We start from the raw sequence: 20,187 nt of genomic DNA on the forward strand, positions 1-20,187 counted from the left end.
TATGCCTGTCTTACATTCAGTACTACCATATCAAGAAAATGTTTGCAGAAGTATTTGCCTTCCTATTGTTCAATACTGCAGCAGTTGCTATTCAACAGCAGTATTTCTAACTTCCAGTAATTGTGATGATCCCAGCTGAGGTTAGCTCTAATAGTCAGAGAGAACCACAGAATCCAAATACATGCATCAGAAAATGCAATTTGATAAATGAGAAGAAAAAGATTTACAGATGTAGAATGTTAAGTTTTTTTTGAGGTTGCTGCTCAAGATATTCTATGGAGGAAAAGAAAGTCATTTGTGCGTAAATGATCCTTGTGGCAGCTGAGGAAATAATTGCATGGCAGAGTGAAGTTTATGAGAGGAAAACTTACTTTCAACATGTCCACATATCAGCATTACCAGTGTATGGCAGCACAGAGGAAGCAAATAAAAGACCAAATAAAACAAAAAGGATAGAATTTTATTGGGAAAATTCAACTGGATACAGTAGATCAGCAAATTGTGACAAAAATTGTCTCCTCTGCCAAAGAATTCCAAATTCCTCATAGTCTTATTTTTACCAACAGGTGAAGGTGCAGGTGTTGAACTGGGGTGGACAAAGTCAGAAGTCACATGATGCCAGGTTATTGTCTAACAGGTTTATTTAAAACCACAAGCTTACAAAGTGCTGCTCCTTCATCAGATGAAGCAGCAGAACTCTGAAAGTTTGTGATTTCAAATAAACCTGTTTGACTACAACTTGTTGTCATGTGTCTTTATTTTAAATTCATGATCGCGCGTGAACTAATATAATGATTTGTTTTGGACAAAGCACTGTTTCTTTAAAATTTAAGTACACTATGTCCATGTCTGCATCTATTCACAAGGTCTAGTATTAACTGGCATGTCACTCCTGTGATACTTTCCTCAAAGCATTAATTCAAATTAATGCCAACTGGATGGAATGAATTAGATACTGGATGAAATGACCATTGATAAATTGAAAATTATCAAAGCATCTTTTTCAATTCAACCACATTAATCTTACTGGGTTTTTTGCTTTCCCTTCCAAGAGATGTAACAAAGGTTTCTCAGTAGTAGGACTGTCACCACTGTACCCATGAAGAACAAAGACACCAGGAAGATCATCACATCTACACAATAGTAAACGTACCAGGGGAGTCGGTAAGATTCTGAGCGCAAATGTGGTGCCCCTTTGTGTCGGGCAACGTACTCAATCCAGAAAATAGCTCTCTCCATTGGAGACTCGGGTTGGTCTCTGTGGAGAGCTGAGAGTTTCTGCATGTTCTCCCGATAAGATGTGTTATATATAACCTCATTAATTGCCTGCAGTAGATCTGTTGACTGCATGGTTGCAATGTTTATCACTTTTGCTGCACCTCGGACTTCAAGTCTGAGTAAATTATCAAACTGGTCATAAAATAGAGGTATGCCAACTACTGGCACCCCATGATAGATGGCTTCATAAAGACCATTGGTGCCACCATGGGCAACGAAGGCTCTTGTCTTAGGGTGTCCAAGTAGATCATTCTGAGGGATCCATTTTGCCAGTAGTGTATTATTTCCAATGTTGGGAGGGGTCTCTCCATTGTATCTCCAGATAACCTTCTGAGGTAATTGAGCAAAGGCCTCTGCTATTTGCATTGTAATATGCATTGGCAAAGAACTGACAATAGTCCCCATTGACATGACAATAACCCCATGCTCCCCTGAGGACTGCACAAACTCTTCAAACTCTGCCTCTAGAGGTTTGGGTGGTTTACACTGGAATCCACCAATATAAACAATATTGGGCATGGTGGGTCTCGGGAATTCAAATATAAAGTCTACTCTCATCAGCCACACATCTGCCCTTAGGAGAACAGTCTCAATGTCTGTGTCTGGGCCCAGATAGTGATGGCAGAGTTCATTGTACATTGGATGAAAAATAAAACCTGTAATAGAAGTTTGAAGAAAATATAATATGAAATTTTTAGTTCTTTGGAGGAAACTCATTTTATCTGCCAATTTTGAACCGAGGACTGGGACATAGGACAGTGGTGATGGTGCAGATAGAAAATGAGCTTCTCCACTAGTGAGCCAACGAACATTATACACCAAAGGCAGCTTCAAATAATAAGCAAGCATTGGACCGACAGGAAAAACAGGATCAGCAATTATCATGTCAAAGTGTGCATTTCCAAGTTCATTTAACAAACTCCTGTTCTGAAAAACAGCACGGATAAGACTTTGAAGGTAAGTATGAGCAATGTGGACTGTTGTCATTAGTTTATATTGGTGCTTGATGAAACTCAACGGTTCGGAACCATTCTGTAAAACATTCATAGAATTCTGTATAAAATCTTGCGAAATCACTTGACTTGTAGTTTTCCCAACATCTCCTTGCAGCTGAATGACAATCGATTGATATAAGTCAGGCATCTCTTCAGCATACCAAAATGTTGAGAAATAAAACACAGTATTGTTGTGCCCATGAAGTTTCAGTTCCTCCATTAGAATTCTCATATTAACCCAGTGACTTCCCTCAGCAGGTACAACCAATATATTAGCTCCCTGTGTTACAGGGTAAGATATGCTGATGACGATGCTAACAATATATGCAATTTGATATCTGCATTTCCATCCAGGGCACTCCATTGTCCGAAATAAGTGTTATCCAGATCCTGTTGAGGAAGTGAATCGAAATGTTCATGATATCATGTCAATGGACATTTTACAAGTATTAGCAAGAAGCTATAAGTTTCATCATGATTACATTATTTTCCTTTATTCTTCCAGGAGATGTGGGCATCAATGGCAGACTGCCATTATTGCCCATCACTCTGTCCTTGAAATGAGTGACTTATTCAACCATTTCAGAGTGGCAGTTAAAAACATTGCTGTGGATAGGGAGTCACATATTAGTCAGACCAGGCAAGGACAGTAGGTTTCCTTCCATGATGACTGTCAGTGAACTGGAAGTGCTTTAGCAACAATTAACAATATTTGTCATGTTTACCATTACTGAGAATATTCTTAATTTAGGAATGGATTTAAAATTCCAGCAGCTGAGATGGCAGGATTTGAACCCATGCTCCAGATCATTAGCCTGAGCCTCTAAGTTACATTCCATGACATGACCACTACTCCACCATTGTACCTCATGATTCAACTTCCACACTGGCCCCATTTTCCTTGACCCCAAATCAATGAGGTAATATTCCCATGTACCTCTCTGGTTTAGAGGATTCCAAAGATTCACAGCCTCTATAAAGGAATTCTTCTGCATCTCTGTCCTAAATAGCTACCTTTAACCAGAAATCATGACCTGAGCTCTGGATAACCCATGGCCCAAAGGAAACAGTTTCTCAGCAGCTACTTTGTTAAATACCTAAAAATGGTTTATTCTTTTGTGGTATGAACATCGCTGGCCGGCCAGCACTTATTACTCATCCCTATTTCTCCTTGAGAAGGCGATGGTGAGCTGCCTTCTGTCACCCAGCTGCTGTCGGTTGACCCACAATGCCATTCGGGAGGTAATTACCAGCGACATGAAGGCGCGGCAATATATTTTCTTGTTGACTGTTTGTAGATCCTGCATGCCAACAATGCTTTTTTGTAAAGCATACACAAATCCCTGTGATTTCAAACTTTCACAATCTTTGAAAATCAGTCAGCAGTTTTGTTCTTTGCACCACAATTTTACTTGAGCTTATGGGCATTTTCTGACAGTTGTGATCTAATTTGGCAGTGCATTGAACAAATCAGACTATAGGCTAAATGGCTTCCTGTGCAAAATTAACACTTGGGTACAACAGAAGCAGATTTGTTGGATCGGCAACTGGTAAACACAGAGCAGCAAGTTTCAACATATATCCAGAGTAACCTGTTCAACAAGTCATATTCAACCACTCTGTAGTGAATTGCAGCTTCAACAAATTTCACAATAACTGATGTTAGGTCAATACTTTAACTGCCTGACTTTCATTACATCTTTCTTAAAATAGAGTGGCATGCAATTCTCTCATCTTGAAGAATGGTCTTGAATGAAGGGAACTTTGGGTCATCATACAAAGAACTGCAGATGCTGGAGATCTGAAATAAGCCAACTAAAAATTGCCAGAGAAGCAGCAGGTCTGGCAGCATCTGTGAAGAGGGAAACAGAGTTAACATTTCAAGTCCAGTGACCCCTCAATACATTCAATAGTTTCGACATTAACTGTTTTCTCTCCACAGATGTTGCCTGACCTTCTAGTCTCTACACCAATTTCTGTTTTTATTGTTTCAGGTATCCAACATCTGCAGCTCTTGTATATTACATCTGTTGTTCTGCAAGATGGTTCCATGGAAACAAAGCACCTCAACATATCTGGCCAGAAAATATTAGCTATCAAAGTTGAAAGATTAATTTTAACATTTCATTTACAAAACTCCTTCCCATGAAATTGTGATCTTTTACTTACTGATGAAGGACTGCAGTAAATCGTGTGTTAACAATCACCCAGAGCTCAGCTAAAACAAAGAGTACAACAACTCAATATAATTGGCAGGTCCAAAGTCTAAGTAACTTTCTTCTTGTCAATATTGATGTGCGTGTGATCTAATATTCACATATCGCAATGATCTTTTCGTTAGCACAAAGTGCACATTCAGATGGAGTGTCTCCTCCTATTTATCACTGCCTCTGGAGTTAATCGTTTATCTCTGAAATCGGAAAGAAGCAATGCGTTTTCGGAAACAGGCAATGACTTTAACGAGAAGAAAGTGAGGAGTGCAGACGCTGGAGGTGTGAGAGAAGAAAAGCCGATTTAGGGCGAGAATGATTAAGGCTACTCAGTTGCAAAATGATATGTTTGAGAGAGAGCTGCGTTTAGCACTTTAATTTGCTGCTCGAACTTACCTGCAACAGAAGTGGAGATTCCAAGCACGCCCTAAGATAACAGTAACATGATAAGAAAGCTGTTAACTGATTGGCTTGTGAGCAACTGTTCTTAGAGTATGTCTGTAAAGAATTGGTGAGTGTGCACTTTTTAGGGAAGGTGTGTAATGAGGAGAGTTTTTTTAAAAAAAGATGTGTTTTACAAATGAATTAAAATTTACGTAACGTTTGAATAGTTTAATTTATTTCCTTACAGTTAAAGTTAAAATAGAAAGTAATCAAGAAATTGTTAAATTTTCTGAAGCAAAGATCAGAAATTATTGGAAAAATTCAGCAGGTCTGGCGGTATCTGTGGAGAGAAAGCAAAGTTAACGTTTCGGGTTGAGTGACCCTTCAGAACAGTCACTGGACTCGAAACATTAATTCTGCTTTCCCTCCACAGATGCAGACTGAGCTGCAGAATTTTCCGATGATTTTTTGTCTGATTTCCATTACAGAGGAACCTCGATTATCTGAACATCGATTATCCGATTTTTTGGATTATCCAAAGAAGATCTCAATGTCCTGATAGCAGCATTACATAAAAGAAGTGTTTCCAACACTGATCGCATCTTTTATTTACAATGATTAAAATCAACTCGGCTTACTGAAATGCTGCCGAGAACAGTCCTGGACATCGATGGGAACCCAGGCACCATCTCCAAATGACTGACTGCCCATCCTCTCTCTCTCACCACACTTTCCCTGGAGTTCTACACAGGGGTGTACCCTAAACCACCCCCCCCCCTTCCCCAGATAGTCTTTCCAACATTGTTCTATACAGGGCAAAGGTGGAACCTGTCAAAACGTTGCAGTAAAAAGTTGTGTGGGGCTGTGTGTGAGTGTGTGCTATTTTGAGACTCACCCCTCAAAGGCAGCAGTAACCTTGCTGTTGGTGTCCAGTCTGGCTGCCCCAGAGAGGAAATAGAGGGGGCAGGCAGACGGCGGGGACTGACGGGGTGCTGACAGGGGCTGGAGCTCACGGAGGGGGGCAGGTTGGGGAATGGGGGAGGACCGAGGGCATGGTGTTGGATGGGGTTGGGGGCAAAGTGGATGATGGGAAGGCGTGGGGGCGGATGGGGGCGGGGTAGATGGAGAGCGGGGGTGGGAGCAGATGGTGGGTCCGGATGGGGGGAGGGGGTGGGGATGGGGTTGGGGTGGACAGGGGATTGGCGTTGGGGCAGACAGGGTGGAGGGTGACAAGGTGCCAGAATGGAGGCAGACCTGGTGGCGCGGGTAGGGGCACAGGGTGAGGGTGGGGGTGGATAGGGGCGCGTGGCTTGCACTCAGTGTGCTGCTACCTAGTCTCCTTAACGGAGAGTGGAGCTTCTCGCTGTGTCAATCCCATTGAACTGGGGGTATGGGAGACTTCAGCAATGCTGCAGATCCCTTACACACAAGTGTGTGTCTGCTCAGAAACAAACCCTGAGACAGACTGAGGGAACAAGGCAGGCAGAGCAAGGAAAAAGGAAACTTCAGAAAACTCTGAGCCCAAGAGGAGAGGCATTGAATTAATTAACCGAATAATCAATTATCCAAATGAAATAGTGCCCGTCCATCTCATTCAGATAATTGAGGTTCTTCTGCATATGCACTTCTTTGGTTTTTCGCTGTTAAATTTTCTGGTTTATTTGTCAGTCGTAATGTTTATTATTACAGGGGTTTAATTAATTGCATTCGTGGATGGTCTGTAGAGTATTAAATTAAAATAATTAAGCTAATATGTTTCAGCTGTTGTGTGTCAGAGCAATCACATGAGCAGTAACTTGGCCGTCCTGTAGCAGAGTGGTTCAGAAAGCTTGGGTTCAAGTCTCACATGCTTCAGGCATGTGTAATGGCATATCTGCACACGTTAATTAGAAAAATAGTTTTTTTTTCAGAGAGCTGTAAGTGAGGGTTCTTGTGATGCAGTGCCAATGTCTGTATCTCTGAGCCAGGAGGCCTGGGTTCCAGTCGACCTGCTCAGAGGTGTATCATAATATCTCTGGACAGGTTGATTAAGTATATCAGTGCAGTAAGTGATGGGTTTGTGGTGATTTGTTAGCATCCCCACCCCTGAAGCAGGTTGCCTGGGTTCAAGTCTTATATATTCCATAGATGTGTAATAATATTTCTGAACAGGTTGGTTAGAAAATATATGCAATAAGTATCTACAACTTAAGGGAGTGGGGGTTGGTTAGCTCAGTTGGAGATAGCTGATTTGCAACACAGAGTCATACGAACAGCGTGGGTTTAATTGCTGCACTGGCTGAGGTTACCATGAAGAACTCTTCTCCTCATTTACTCCCCTCATCTAAGGCATGGTAACCCTCTGGTTAATCCACCACCTGTTGTCTATCTGCAATGACAGAGCAGCCCTGTGACCTGGTGAGACTTCAGCAACTTTACTATTTATCTTCCATCTCTTCGGATTAGAGTTGATGAGCTGGAGACAGGGTGATGGATACTGCAGTGCATAGGAAAGTGGAATATTACCTGACCACTTTGTTGCTGAGGTCACAATCCTGAAGTTAAGTTCTCCTGATTTAAGCTGTGGTCAGAAACAATGAAATGAGACCATGAGTAAGGCAGGTAAGGGGGTCAAGAAAATATGAATGGAGGAGCCTCAGATGGTGTAATTATCTAACAATTTTAATCAAATTTGTCGATGCTGGAGGCTCCTGTGGTGTGAATTATGAAGGAAGTTTTCCAAGTGAGTGGAGCAAATAGGAATGTGGAATATGTATAGTCAGGGGGATAGACAAACAGCCTGCAGCTGAAAACATGAGTCCGGAGGACTCTGCACACTGTTGAAACATCAGCTCACAGTTGGACAGGAACTTGCAGGAGGAGTGGGAGGATTTAGGAGTCATGGTTCTTGTGGACAATATCATCAGAGATAGGACTCGGAGGGGCAATTTTACATAAGGTTTATGAACAGCTAGGGGCTAAATTAAAATGCAGAAAGAAAATGGTGATAATCTGTGGATTACTATCTGAACCATAACCAAATTAACAAAAGGGTAAATATAGGAGATGTAAGTACATGACCGAAAGACTGGGAGAAGTAAGTTTAATTGCACGAAGATGTACCAATGGGACTGTCCTCATATCAAAACCGGTGTTATGGTGAGAGTTACAGCAAGGGCAACAAATTAAATTTTAGGGGAGGAATCAAGACAAGACAATGTGGTAAATTTAAGAGAAAAGAGCATGTCATCGTATAGGGTAAAAACATGAGCAATGATAACGTAAGTGTAGCAGGAGGGGAAAGAGTGTACAAACCAAAGAGTGCACCAACAGGCTAACGGGTGACCTCATATAGGTTTATAAAATCATGAGGGGCATGGATAGGGTAAATAGTCAAGGTCCTTTCCCTGGAGTGAGGGAGTCCAGAACTGGTTTAGGGTGAGAGAGGAAAGATATAAAAGAGACTTAAGGGGCAACTTTTTCACGCAGAGGGTGGTGCGTGTGTGTGCGTAGCCAAAGGAAGTGGTGGAGGCTGGTACAATTATAACATTTAAAGGGCATCTGGATGGGTATCCGAATAGGAAGGTTTAGAGGGATATGGACCAGGTGCTGGCAAATGGGACTAGGTTAGTCTTGGGCATCTGGTCGGCATGGACAAGTTGGCTCAAAGGGTCTGTTTCTGTGCTGCACATGTCTATAATTTAATGACTCTACAACATCAGATTGTGCAAAATAAGTTTTTTAAAAAGTAAACACTTTGTCCCTGAATACATTAGTATAGCAGTGGGAGATTACCTCAGTACCTCAGCATTGACTCAGGTCCGGGAAAGTGAGGAAGTAAGTTGCAGCGGTTGACAGATCCCTAACAATAGTCACACCATAGGATGAAGTATATCAAAAAAACCAGGGATCGTATCTCAAGCACTTCCTGTTTTATCTCAGGAAAGTGAGTAGGCCATTTAAGACTGAGATAAGGAATCATTTCTTTACTCAGAGGGTGGTGAATCTTCAGAATTCTCTACCCCGGGGGCTGTGGAAGCTCAATCATTGAGCATGTTCAAAACAGAAGTCAATAGCTTTCTGGATATAGTGCAGGAAAGTGAATTTATGTAGATGATCAAATTTGAATGGAAGAACAAATTGATGGATTTTTCCTGTTGATAGTATAGACCAGTTCTCTTCTGTCAACATAGGTAGTGTCAATAGCCTTCTCCTGTTCCTATGTTCCTAAATAACGTGGCTTGTTGGAAAGGTACTACAAAAGCATGGGCTACATTAATCTACAGGTTGATTAGATAAATCCACATGGACAAAAATGGCTTGGAAATAGGTTCTTTGAGTGCACTTGGGGCAATTCCGTGGAGCACTATGTTCCAGTGTCAACCAGGCAGCAGACCATTCTACCCCAGGAAATGTGCAATGAAACAGGATTAGTTAGGATTTCATGGCAAAAAGTCCCATCAGCCACAGTGATCATAATTTGTTCGAATTTCACTTTCAGTTTGAGTTTGAGATGTGTGAGACATACAATTGAGGCCATATTCACATCAATGAATTCTGAAAGAATCTGATGTCTTTCTCCTGTTCTTCATTCATATATTTGTATTTGGTAACAGGTTTAGAAGAGATGGTCTTTCCAGTTGGCACTAGTTTAATGTTTATTGAAAGTTATTTATAATGAATAAGAAAGTTATATTGTAATCTGTTCTGACAAAAGATCATCAACTAACATATAGGCTCTGTTTCTATCCACAGCCATTTATGGATATTATAGTCATAGACACTACATCACTATGTGTTATTCTGGTTTAGATAGTTCACTTTCACCAATCCCTCCTTTTCTATGCTGACTCTGGGTTCTATGTAATGATCCATGGTAGAGGATAAACCACTGGTGAATCTAAACAAAAGAGGCATTGTCTTATCTGGAGGACATTTAATTTAACAAATGTTTGTTATGAAGGTTAGTTTTTCTGTCAATCAATACTATTCTTCTTCAATGTAGCCTAGATTTCCATGACCAGGCACCTGCTTCTTAATTTGAATAGCTATTCTCTTTCTTGCATGTTTTATACCAGACAGTTTATTCTTTATGATCATGTCCAGAATCTGTGGACTTTAGCCAGGCTTTCATGAAACTATGTGAAGCGCAGCTTTTTCCTCTATCTGATCATGTTGGTGTCTTCTGTTAGCTGCTGACATTGTTTGACCAATGAACTTGACTTTTCCACATCTGCAATCATGTCACTGGAAGATTGCTGGTCACTCAGCATTGTCTTTGTCACGCACATAGATTGCTGTATTTTAGAATATAGAGGATTGAACATTTACACTCATGTAAAATCTGACCCTTTTCCTGTTGTTAGTTTGGACCGGGTTCTCTTATGCCAATGTAGGTCGTGTCATTAGATTATTCTTGCTGTTTGAGTTCTGTCATTAATCTAGGAAGCTCAATTAAACCTTCTACTGGTTCCTTCTTGACTAGTTGGTTGGCAATGGTTTTTTTCTGAACCAGTTGTTCTTTCGAGTCTAGTAAATTTCTTCTGCCACCAAAAGGAGGTGACGCCAAGGTATGCTCATAGCCCCAAATGTAAAGAGTGCTGATTGTGAACCATGTACATAGTTCCAACTTTCACATGTCGTTTTGTATTGGTAGAAAAAATAATTCATGATGATGAATGACAGGTTTGAAGCTTGGATGGATATAAAAACAATGAAGAAAAGTAGTAAGACTGAGAAATTTGAACAAATGAGTAAAAGCTGGCTGGAAGTGTAAAAACAGATTGTGAGAGTTTCTACAGGCCTTTAAAAAGGAAAAAAGTAAGGAATGGTCCATTGGAAGGTGAGTCAGGGAATTAATAATAGGAAATGAGAAACACACAGGTGAATTGAATAGATATTGTAGACCTGTCTTTATTGAAGAGGAATGCAAGTAACATTCCAGAAATAATTGTACATCGGCATGTGAAAGGGAACAAGGAACTTAAAAGAATTACAGTCACCAGGCAAAAGGGTACTTTGGATATTAGAACAAAAATTAGAGTACCCTGGCTCTAATGGAATGCCAAGGAAATGGCTGTCGACATAATTTTATAGTTAGGACTTTGGCTTAAATTTTCCAAAATTCCATAGACTCTGGGAAGTTCTAACAAGATTGAGAAATAGTGACCATGACTCCTCTGCTTAAGAAAACATGAACAGAGCAACAGGAAATCACATACCATTGAGCCTAATATCTGTCAGAGGGAAAATGTTGGAATTTGTTATAAAGGAGATTATAGCAGGTCACTTTGAAAATCTTAATGCAATCAGGCAAAGTCATAAAATATATTCGTGAAATGGAAGTAACAAGCCACAAAGATAAAGGAGAACATGTGGGTATGGAGTCATGCAGCACGGAAACAGATCCTTCAGTCCAACCAAACATAATCCCAATCTAAACTAGTCCCACCTAACTGCTCCTGGCCCAAATCTCTCCAAACCTTTCCTTTTCATGTAAATATTGCACTTAGATTTCCAGAAGGCATTTGACAAGGTGGTATATCAAGGTTATTGTGCAAAAGAAGACAACATGGTGTAGAGGATCATATCCAACTACAGAGAGAGGATTGGTAAGTTAAATGGAAGCACAGGGTGCACATAAAGTTGTTACGTTTTGGGTGTGCCGGGTGTGACAAGTGGTGAGCTCCAGGTATCTGTGTTGAGACCTCAATTGTTTACAATTTATATCAATGGTTTAAATGAGGAAACTGAATGTATGGTTTCTAAATGTATGAATGATACAGAGAAAAGAAGAAAAGCAAGCAGCGAAAGGGCTATGATCTATCCACAGCCCTTTTAAAAACTGTTCAAGAGAGTCGGCAAAAATTGGCAGATGGAGTATAATCTGAGAAAATGGGAACTTGTCCACTTTGGCAGCAAGACTAGATTTATGGCATGTTATTTAAATCAAAACAGATTGCAAAATTCTGAGGAACTGAAAGATGTGGGTGTCCTTTTATGGGAATCTCAAAGTTGGCTTACAGAATGACAAGTGATGAGGAAGGCAAATGGAATTTAGTCATTTATTGCAAGAATGGAATATAAACATACGGATGGTTTTTAATGTACTGTGTGTTGGTGAGGCCCATCTTGTGTGCTGCTTACATCTCAATATTTCATCTCATTATTTAAATAAGGGTGTAAAGACCTGCATGCAGTTCAGAGAAGATTCACTCAATTTATATGGGGGATGATGGGATTATTTATGAGGAAAAGATTGGACAGGTCAGACATCTGTACATTTAGAATTTGGAAAAAATGAAGTGATCTTATTAAAACTTGTAGGGTCCTGAGAGCACTCAGAGTCATAGAGTCATAGAGATGTACAGCATGGAAACAGTCTAACCTGTCCATGCTGACCAGATATCCCAACCAAATCTAGTCCCACCTGCCAGCACCCGGCCCATATCCCTCCAAACTCTTCCTGTTCATATATCCATCCAGATGCCTCTTCAATGTTGCAATTGTACCAGCCTCCACCACATCCTCTGGCAGCTCATTCCATACACGTACCACCCTCTGCATGAAAAAGTTGCACCTTAGGTCTCTTTTATATCTTTCCCCTCTCACCTTAAACCTATGCCCTCCAGTTCTGGACTCCCCGACCCCAGGGAAAAGACTTTGTCTATTTATCCTATCCATGCCCCTCATAATTTTGTAAACCTCTATAAGGTCACCCCTCAGCCTCCGACGCTCCAGGGAAAACAGCCCCAGTCTGTTCAGCCTCTCCCTGTAGCTCAAATCCTCCAACTCTGGCAACATCCTTGTAAATCCTTTCTGAACCCTTCAAGTTTCACAACATCTTTCCGATAGGAAGGAGACCAGAATTGCACACAATATTCCAACAGTGGCCTCATCAATGTCCTGTACAGCCGCAACATGACCTCCCAGCTCCTGTACTCAATACTCTAACCAATAAAGGAAAGCATACCAAACGCCTTCTTCACTATCCTATCTACCTGCAAATCCACTTTCAAGGAGCTATGAACCTGCACTCCAATGTCCCTTTAGAACATAGAACATAGAACAGTACAGCATAGAACAGGCCCTTCAGCCCACGATGTTGTGCCGACCATTGATCCTCATGTATGCACCCTCAAATTTCTGTGACCATATGCATGTCCAGCAGTGTCTTAAATGTCCCCAATGACCTTGCTTCCACAACTGCTGCTGGCAATGCATTCCATGCTCTCACAACTCTCTGTGTAAAGAACCTGCCTCTGACATCCCCTCTATACTTTCCTACAACCAGCTTAAAACTATGACCCCTCATGTTAGCCATTTCTGCCCTGGGAAATAGTCTCTGGCTATTGACTCTATGCCTCTCATTACCTTGTATACCTCAATTAGGTCTCCTTTCCTCCTCCTTTTCTCCAATGAAGAAAGTCCGAGCTCAGTCAACCTCTCTTCATAAGATAAGCCCTCCAGTGCAGGCAGCATCCTGGTAAACCTCCTCTGAACCCTCTCCAAAGCATCCACATCTTTCCTATAATAGGGCAACCAGAACTGGACGCAGTATTCCAAGTGCGGTCTAACCAAAGTTTTATAGAGCTGCAACAAGATCTCACAACTCTTAAACTCAATCCCCCTGTTCATGAAAGCCAAAACACCATATGCTTTCTTAATAACCCTGTCCACTTGGGTGGCCATTTTAAGGGACCTATGTACCTGCACACCAAGATCCCTCTGTTCCTCCACACTGCCAAGAATCCTATCCTTAATCCTGTAGTCAGCTTTCAAATTCGACCTTCCAAAATGCATCACCTCGCATTTATCCAGGTTGAACTCCATCTGCCACCTCTCAGCCCAAATCTGCATCCTATCAATGTCCCGCTGCAGCCTACAACAGCCCTCTATACTGTCAACAACACCTCCAACCTTTGTGTCATCTGCAAACTTGCTGACCCATCCTTCAATCCCCTCATCCAAGTCATTAATAAAAATTACAAACAGTAGAGGCCCAAGGACAGAGCCCTGTGGAACACCACTCACCACTGACTTTCAGGCAGAATATTTTCCTTCTACTACCACTTGCTGTCTTCTGTTGGTCAGCCAATTCTGTATCCAGTTCCCCTGTATTCCATTCCTCCTGATCCTCTGAGTGAACCTACCATGGGGAACCTTACCAAATGCCTTGCCAAAGTCCATATACACCACATCCACAGCTCGACCCTCATCAACTTTTCTAGTCACATCCTCAAAGTACTCGATAAGGTTTGTGAGGCATGACCTGCCCCTCACAAAGCCGTGTTGACTGCATTTAATCAAGCCATGCTCTTTCAGATGGTCATAAATCCTATCCCTCAGAATCCTTTCTAACACCATGCAGTGGTTAGCACTGCTGCCTCACAGCACCAGAGACCCAGGTTCAATTCCCACCTCAGGCGACTGACTGTGTGGAGTTTGCACATTCTCCCCGTGTCTGCGTGGGTTTCCTCCGGGTGCTCCGGTTTCCTCCCACAGTCCAAAGATGTGCAGGTAAGGTGAATTGGCCATGCTAAATTGCCCGCAGTGTTAGGTAAGGGGTAAATGTAGGGGTACGGATGGGTTGCGCTTCGGCGGGTCGGTGTGGACTTGTTGGGCCGAAGGGCCTGTTTCCACATTGTAATGTAATCTAATCTAATCAAAGACGACAGACGTGAGACTTACTGTTCTGTAATTGCCGGGGATTTCCCTATTTCCTTTCTCGAAGAGAGGAATTACCTTTGCCTCTCTCCAGTCCTCAGGTACGACTCCAGTGGAAAGCAAGGATGCAGAGATCTTCGCAAGTGGCAAAGCAATTACATTTCTCGTTTCCCAAAGCAGCCAAGGACAAATCTGGTCCGGGCCTGGCGACTTGTCAATCTTAATGTTTGACAAGATTTTCAGCACATCAGCTTCCTCTATCTCTATCCATTTCAGCATGCACACCTGCTCTTCAAAGGTTTCATTCACTACAAAGTTCATTTCTTTCGTAAAGACAGAAGCAAAAATCTCATTTAGGGCCTCCCCTACCTCCTCAGACTCCACACACGAGTCCCCTATGCTATCCCTGATCAGCCTTACTCTTTCTTTGACCATTCTCTTATTCCTCACATAAGTGTAAATTGCCTTTGTGTTCTTCCTAATCCGTTCTGCCAAGCCTTTCTCGTGCCCCCTCCTGGCTCTCCTCAGACCATTTTTAAGCTCCTTCCTCACCTGCCTGTAATCCTCTAGAGCTGAGCTTGACCCTAGCTTCCTCCATCATATGTAAGCTACCTTCTTCCTTTTGACGAGAAGCTCCACCGCTCTCATCATCGAAGGTTCCTTTATCTTACCCCTTCTCAAAGGGACATATTTATTCATCACTCGCAACAACTGTTCCTTAAACAGTCTCCACATGTCTATAGTGCCTTTACCATGGAACAATTGCTCCCAGTCCATGCTTCCTAACTCATGTCTAATCGCATCATAGTTTCCTCTTCCCCAATTAAATATCCTCTCATTTTGCCTAATCCTCTCCTTCTCCATAGCTATGTAGAATGTGAGGCAGTTGTGGTCACTATCACCAAAATGCTCTCCCACCACAAGATCTGATACTTGCCCCGGCTCATTTCCGAGCACCAAGTCTAGTATGGCCTCTCCCCTCGTCGGCCTGTCAACGTACTGAGTTAGGAAACCCCCCTGAACACACCTTATAAAAACAGCTCCATTCAAATCTTCTGCTTGAAGGAGGTTCCAATCAATATTGGGAAAGTTAAAGTCACCCATTACAACAACCCAGCTACGTCCACACTTTTCCAAAATCTGCTGACCTATGCTTTCTTCAATCTCCCTGCTGCTGTTGGGGGGCCTGTAGTAAACCCCAAACGAGGTGACTACTCCCTTGCTGTTCCGAATTTCCACCCATACTGACTCGGTAGGTAGATCTTCCTCGACAGTGGAAGCTTCTGTAGCTGTGATACCCTCTCTGATTAGTCGTGCTACACCCCCTCCTCTTTTTCCCCCCTCCCTATTCTTTTTAAATGCTGTAAACCCTAGAACATCCAGCAACCATTCCTGCCCCTGAGAAACCCATGTCTCTGTTATGGCCACAACATCATAGCATCAGGTACTGATCCATGCTCTAGGTTCATCACTTTTATTCCTGATACTCCTTGCGTTAAAGCAAACACACTTTAACTGATCCCTTGGTTCCTTGCCAGGAAAATCCTTCCCACTAGCTGGTCTACCTCTTGCTATTGCCTCATCTGCATCAACTCTCACCTCCAGTATACAGCTCAGGTTCCCACCCCCCTGCCATACTAGTTTAAACCCTCTCGAACTACTCGAGCAAACCTTCCACCCAGGACATTGGTCCCCTTCCAGTTCAGATGCAACCCGTCCTTCTTGTACAGGTCCCACCTTCCCCAGAAGGCATCCTAATTATCTACATATCTGAAGCCCTCCCTCCTACACCAGCTGCGCAGCCACATGTTAAGCTCCGCCCATTCCCTGTTCCTCACCTCACTATCTCGTGGCACCGGTAGTAAACTAGAGAACAATACTCTGTTCATCTTGCTTTGCAGCTTCCATCCTAACTCCCTGAAATCACCTTTTATATCCTCAATCCTTTTTCTGGCTAGATCATTAGTGCCAATATGTAACCCGATTTCTGGCTGTTCGCCCTCCCCTTTTAGAACTTTATACACCCGATCGGAGACGTCCGGACCCTGGCACCAGGAAGGCAACATACCTTCCGGGAATCCCGATCCTGACCACAAAATCTCCTGTCGATTCCCCTAACTATCGAGTCCCCTACCACAAGTACTTTTCTATTCTGCCCCCTTCCCTTCTTTGCCACAGTGTCAGGCTCAGTGCCAGAGAACTGACTACTATGGCTTTCCTCTGGTAGGCCAATCCCCCCCCCCCAGGAGTATCCAAAACGGTATACTCATTGCTGTGGGGAAGGTTCACAGGGGATCTCTGTACTGTCTGTCTGTCCCCTTTCCTCCCTCTAACTGTAACCCATCTATCCTTGTCCTGAGCCTTAGGAGTGACCAACTCCCGATAACTCCTCTCAATTACCCCCTCATCCTCCCGAATGATCCGTAGTTCATCCAGCTCCAGCTCCAATTCCCTAACACAGTTTTCAAGGAGCTGGAGTTGGGTGCAGATGTAGCCAGCGGAGACGTGTGCCATGTCTCCCACCTGCCACATTCTGCAGGAGGAGCAAGAAACTGCCCTAGCATCCATACCCGACTTATCTGAACACCCACTCAGTACTAAAGTAGAAAGCTTAGTTCAAGTTGCTATAAAATTAATAACAAACTTATATTCAATAGAGGAAGTTTAGAATGAACCTTACCTTATTAACTAGGTTAGAGGAGGAGGGCGGGTGGGAGACACTACAGTTGTAGAGTCTCGGGATTAGCCGCCTTGCTGATATATATGGCCACTGCTTTCCTTCCCGGCTGCCCCTCTGGTCCTCGTCACTTCCTCTGCTGCTCCCGCTCCTTCTGTGAAAGAGAAAACACCGCTGCCCACGACTGGTAAGTAATTTTTAAAAACTGCCTTACCTTAGCTGCAGTCTTCTGTGTTCGTCTTACCTCCGCTGCTGCTCGCACTCAAAATGGCCGTTGGTGTCGAAGGGTTCAGCAATACTCCCTAGGATCCTACCATTAAGTGTATAAATCCTGCTAAGATTTGCTTTCCCAAAATGCAGCACCTCGCATTTATCTGAATTAAACTCCATCTGCCACTTCTCGGCCCATTGACCCATCTGGTCCAGATCCTGTTGTATACTGAGGTAACCCTCTTCGCTGTCCACTACACCTCCAATTTTGGTGTCATCTGCAAACTTACTAACTGTACCTCTTATACTCACATCCAAATCATTTATGTAAATGACAAAAAGTAGAGGACGCAGCACCGATCCTTGTGGCACTCCACTGGTCACAGGCCTCAAGTCTGAAAAACAACCCTCCACAACCACCCTCTGTCTTCTACCTTTGAGCCAGTTCTGTATCCAAATGGCTAGTTCTCCCTGTATTCCATGATATCTAACCTTGCTAATCAGTCTCCTTGTCGAACGCCTTATTGAAGTCTATATAGATCACATCTACTGCTCTGCCCTTATCAATCTTCTTTGTTACCTCTTCAAAAAACTCAATCAAGTTTGTGAGACACGATTCCCCACGCAAAAAGCCATGTTGACTATCCCTAATCAGTCCTTGCCTTTCCAAATACATGTATGTCCTGTCCCTCAGGATTCCCTCCAACAACTTGCCCACCACCGAGGTCAGGCTCACCAGTCTATAGTTCCCTGGCTTGTCTTTACCGCCCTTCTTAAACAGTGGCACCACGTTTGCCAACCCCCAGTCTTCTGGCACCTCACCTGTGACTATCGATGATACAAATATCTCAGCAAGAGGCCCAGCAATCGCTTCTCTAGCTTCCCACAGAGTTCTTGGGTACACCTGATCAGGTCCTGGAGATTTATCCACCTTTAACTGTTTCAAGACACCCAGCACTTCGTCCTCTGTAGTCTGGACATTTTGCAAGGTGTCACCATCTATTTCCCTACAGTCCATATCTTCCATATCCTTTTCCACAGTAAATACTGATGCAAAATACTCATTTAGTATCTTCCCCATTTTCTGTGGCTCCACACAAAGGCCTCCTTGCTGATCTTTGAGGGGCCCTATTCTCTCTCTAGTTACCCTTTTGTCCTTAATATATTTGTAAAAACCCTTTGGATTCTCCTTAATTCTATTTGCCCTCCTGATTTCCCTCTTAAATATACTCCTACTTCCTTTGTACTCTTCTAAGGATTCACTCAATCTATCCTGTCTATACCTGACATATGATTCCTTCTTTTTCTTAACCAAACCCTCAATTTCTTTAGTCATCCAGCATTCTCTATACCTACCAGCCTTCCCTTTCACCCTGACAGGAACATACTTTCTCTGGATTCTTGTTATCTCATTTCTGATGGCTTCCCATTTTCCAGCCGTCCCTTTACCTGCGAACATCTGCCTCCAATCAGCCTTCAAAAGTTCTTGCCTAATACCGTCAAAATTGGCCTTTCTCCAATTTAGAACTTCAACTTTTAGATCTGGTCTATCCTTTTCCATCACTATTTTAAAACAAATAGAATTATGGTCGCTGGCCCCAAAGTGCTCCCCCACTGACACCTCAGTCACCTGCCCTGCCTTATTTCCCAAGAGTAGGTCAAGTTTTGCACCTTCTCTAGTCGGTACATCCACATACTGAATCAGAAAATTGTCTTGTACACACTTAAGAAATTCTTCTCCATCTAAACCTTTAACACTATGGCAGTCCCACTCGATGTTTGGAAAGTTAAAATCCCCTACCATAACTACCCTATTATTCTTACAGATAGCTGAGATCTCCTTACAAGTTTGTTTCTCAATTTCCCTCTGACTATTGGGGGGTCTATAATATAAAGGTGATCATCCCTTTCTTATGTCTCAGTTCCACCCAAATAACTTCCCTGGATGTATTTCCAGGAATATCATCCCTCAGCACAGCTGTAATGCTATCCCTTATCAAAAGTGCCACTCCCCCTCTTCTCTTGCCTTCCTTTCTATCCTTCCTGTAGCATTTGTATCCTGGAGCATTAAGCTGCCAGTCCTGCCCATCTCTGAGCCATGTTTCTGTAATTGCTATGATATCCCAGCCCCATATTCCTAACCATGCCATGAGTTCATCTGCCTTCTCTGTTAGGCCTCTTGCATTGAAATAAATGCAGTTTAATTTATTAGTCCTACCTTGTCCCTGCCTGCCCTGACTGTTTGACTCACTTCTGTTCTCAGCTGTACCCGTCTCAGATCAATCTCTTTCCTCACTATCTCCCTGGGTTCCCCCCCGTCACCTTAGTAGTTTAAATCCTCCCAAGCAGCTCTAGCAAATTTCCCTGCCAGTATATTAGTCCCCTTCCAATTTAGGTGCAATCCATCTTTCTTGTACAGGTCACTTCTACCCCAAAAGAGATTCCAATGATCCAAAACTGTGAATCCTTCTCCCATACACCAGCTCCTCAGCCACGCATTCATCTGCTCTATCCTCCTATTCCTGCCCTCACTAGCTCATAGCACTGGGAGTAATCCAGATATTGCTACCCTTGAAGACCTCCTTTTTAAATTTCTGCCTGACTCTCTGTAATCTCCCTTCAGAATCTCAACTCTTTCCCTTCCTATGCCATTGGTTCCAATGTAGACAATGACCTCCTACTGGTCCCTCTCCCCCGTGAGAACATTCTGCACCCTCTTGAGACATCCTTGATCCTGGCACCAGGGAAACAACACACCATTCTGCTTTTTCTCTGCTGGCCACAGAAA

General features: G+C 42.8%; 1 pseudogene; it reads right to left on the reverse strand.

Annotated features, from left to right (window-relative positions):
• Nucleotides 1–441: 441 nt before the first annotated feature.
• Nucleotides 442–17,452, reverse strand: LOC140468995 (UDP-glucuronosyltransferase 2C1 pseudogene; annotated as a pseudogene).
• Between the last annotated feature and the right edge of the window lie 2,735 nt (nt 17,453–20,187).

This window comes from Chiloscyllium punctatum, chromosome 48, assembly GCF_047496795.1.
Source record: "Chiloscyllium punctatum isolate Juve2018m chromosome 48, sChiPun1.3, whole genome shotgun sequence".
Classification (NCBI taxonomy): Eukaryota; Metazoa; Chordata; class Chondrichthyes; order Orectolobiformes; family Hemiscylliidae; genus Chiloscyllium; species Chiloscyllium punctatum.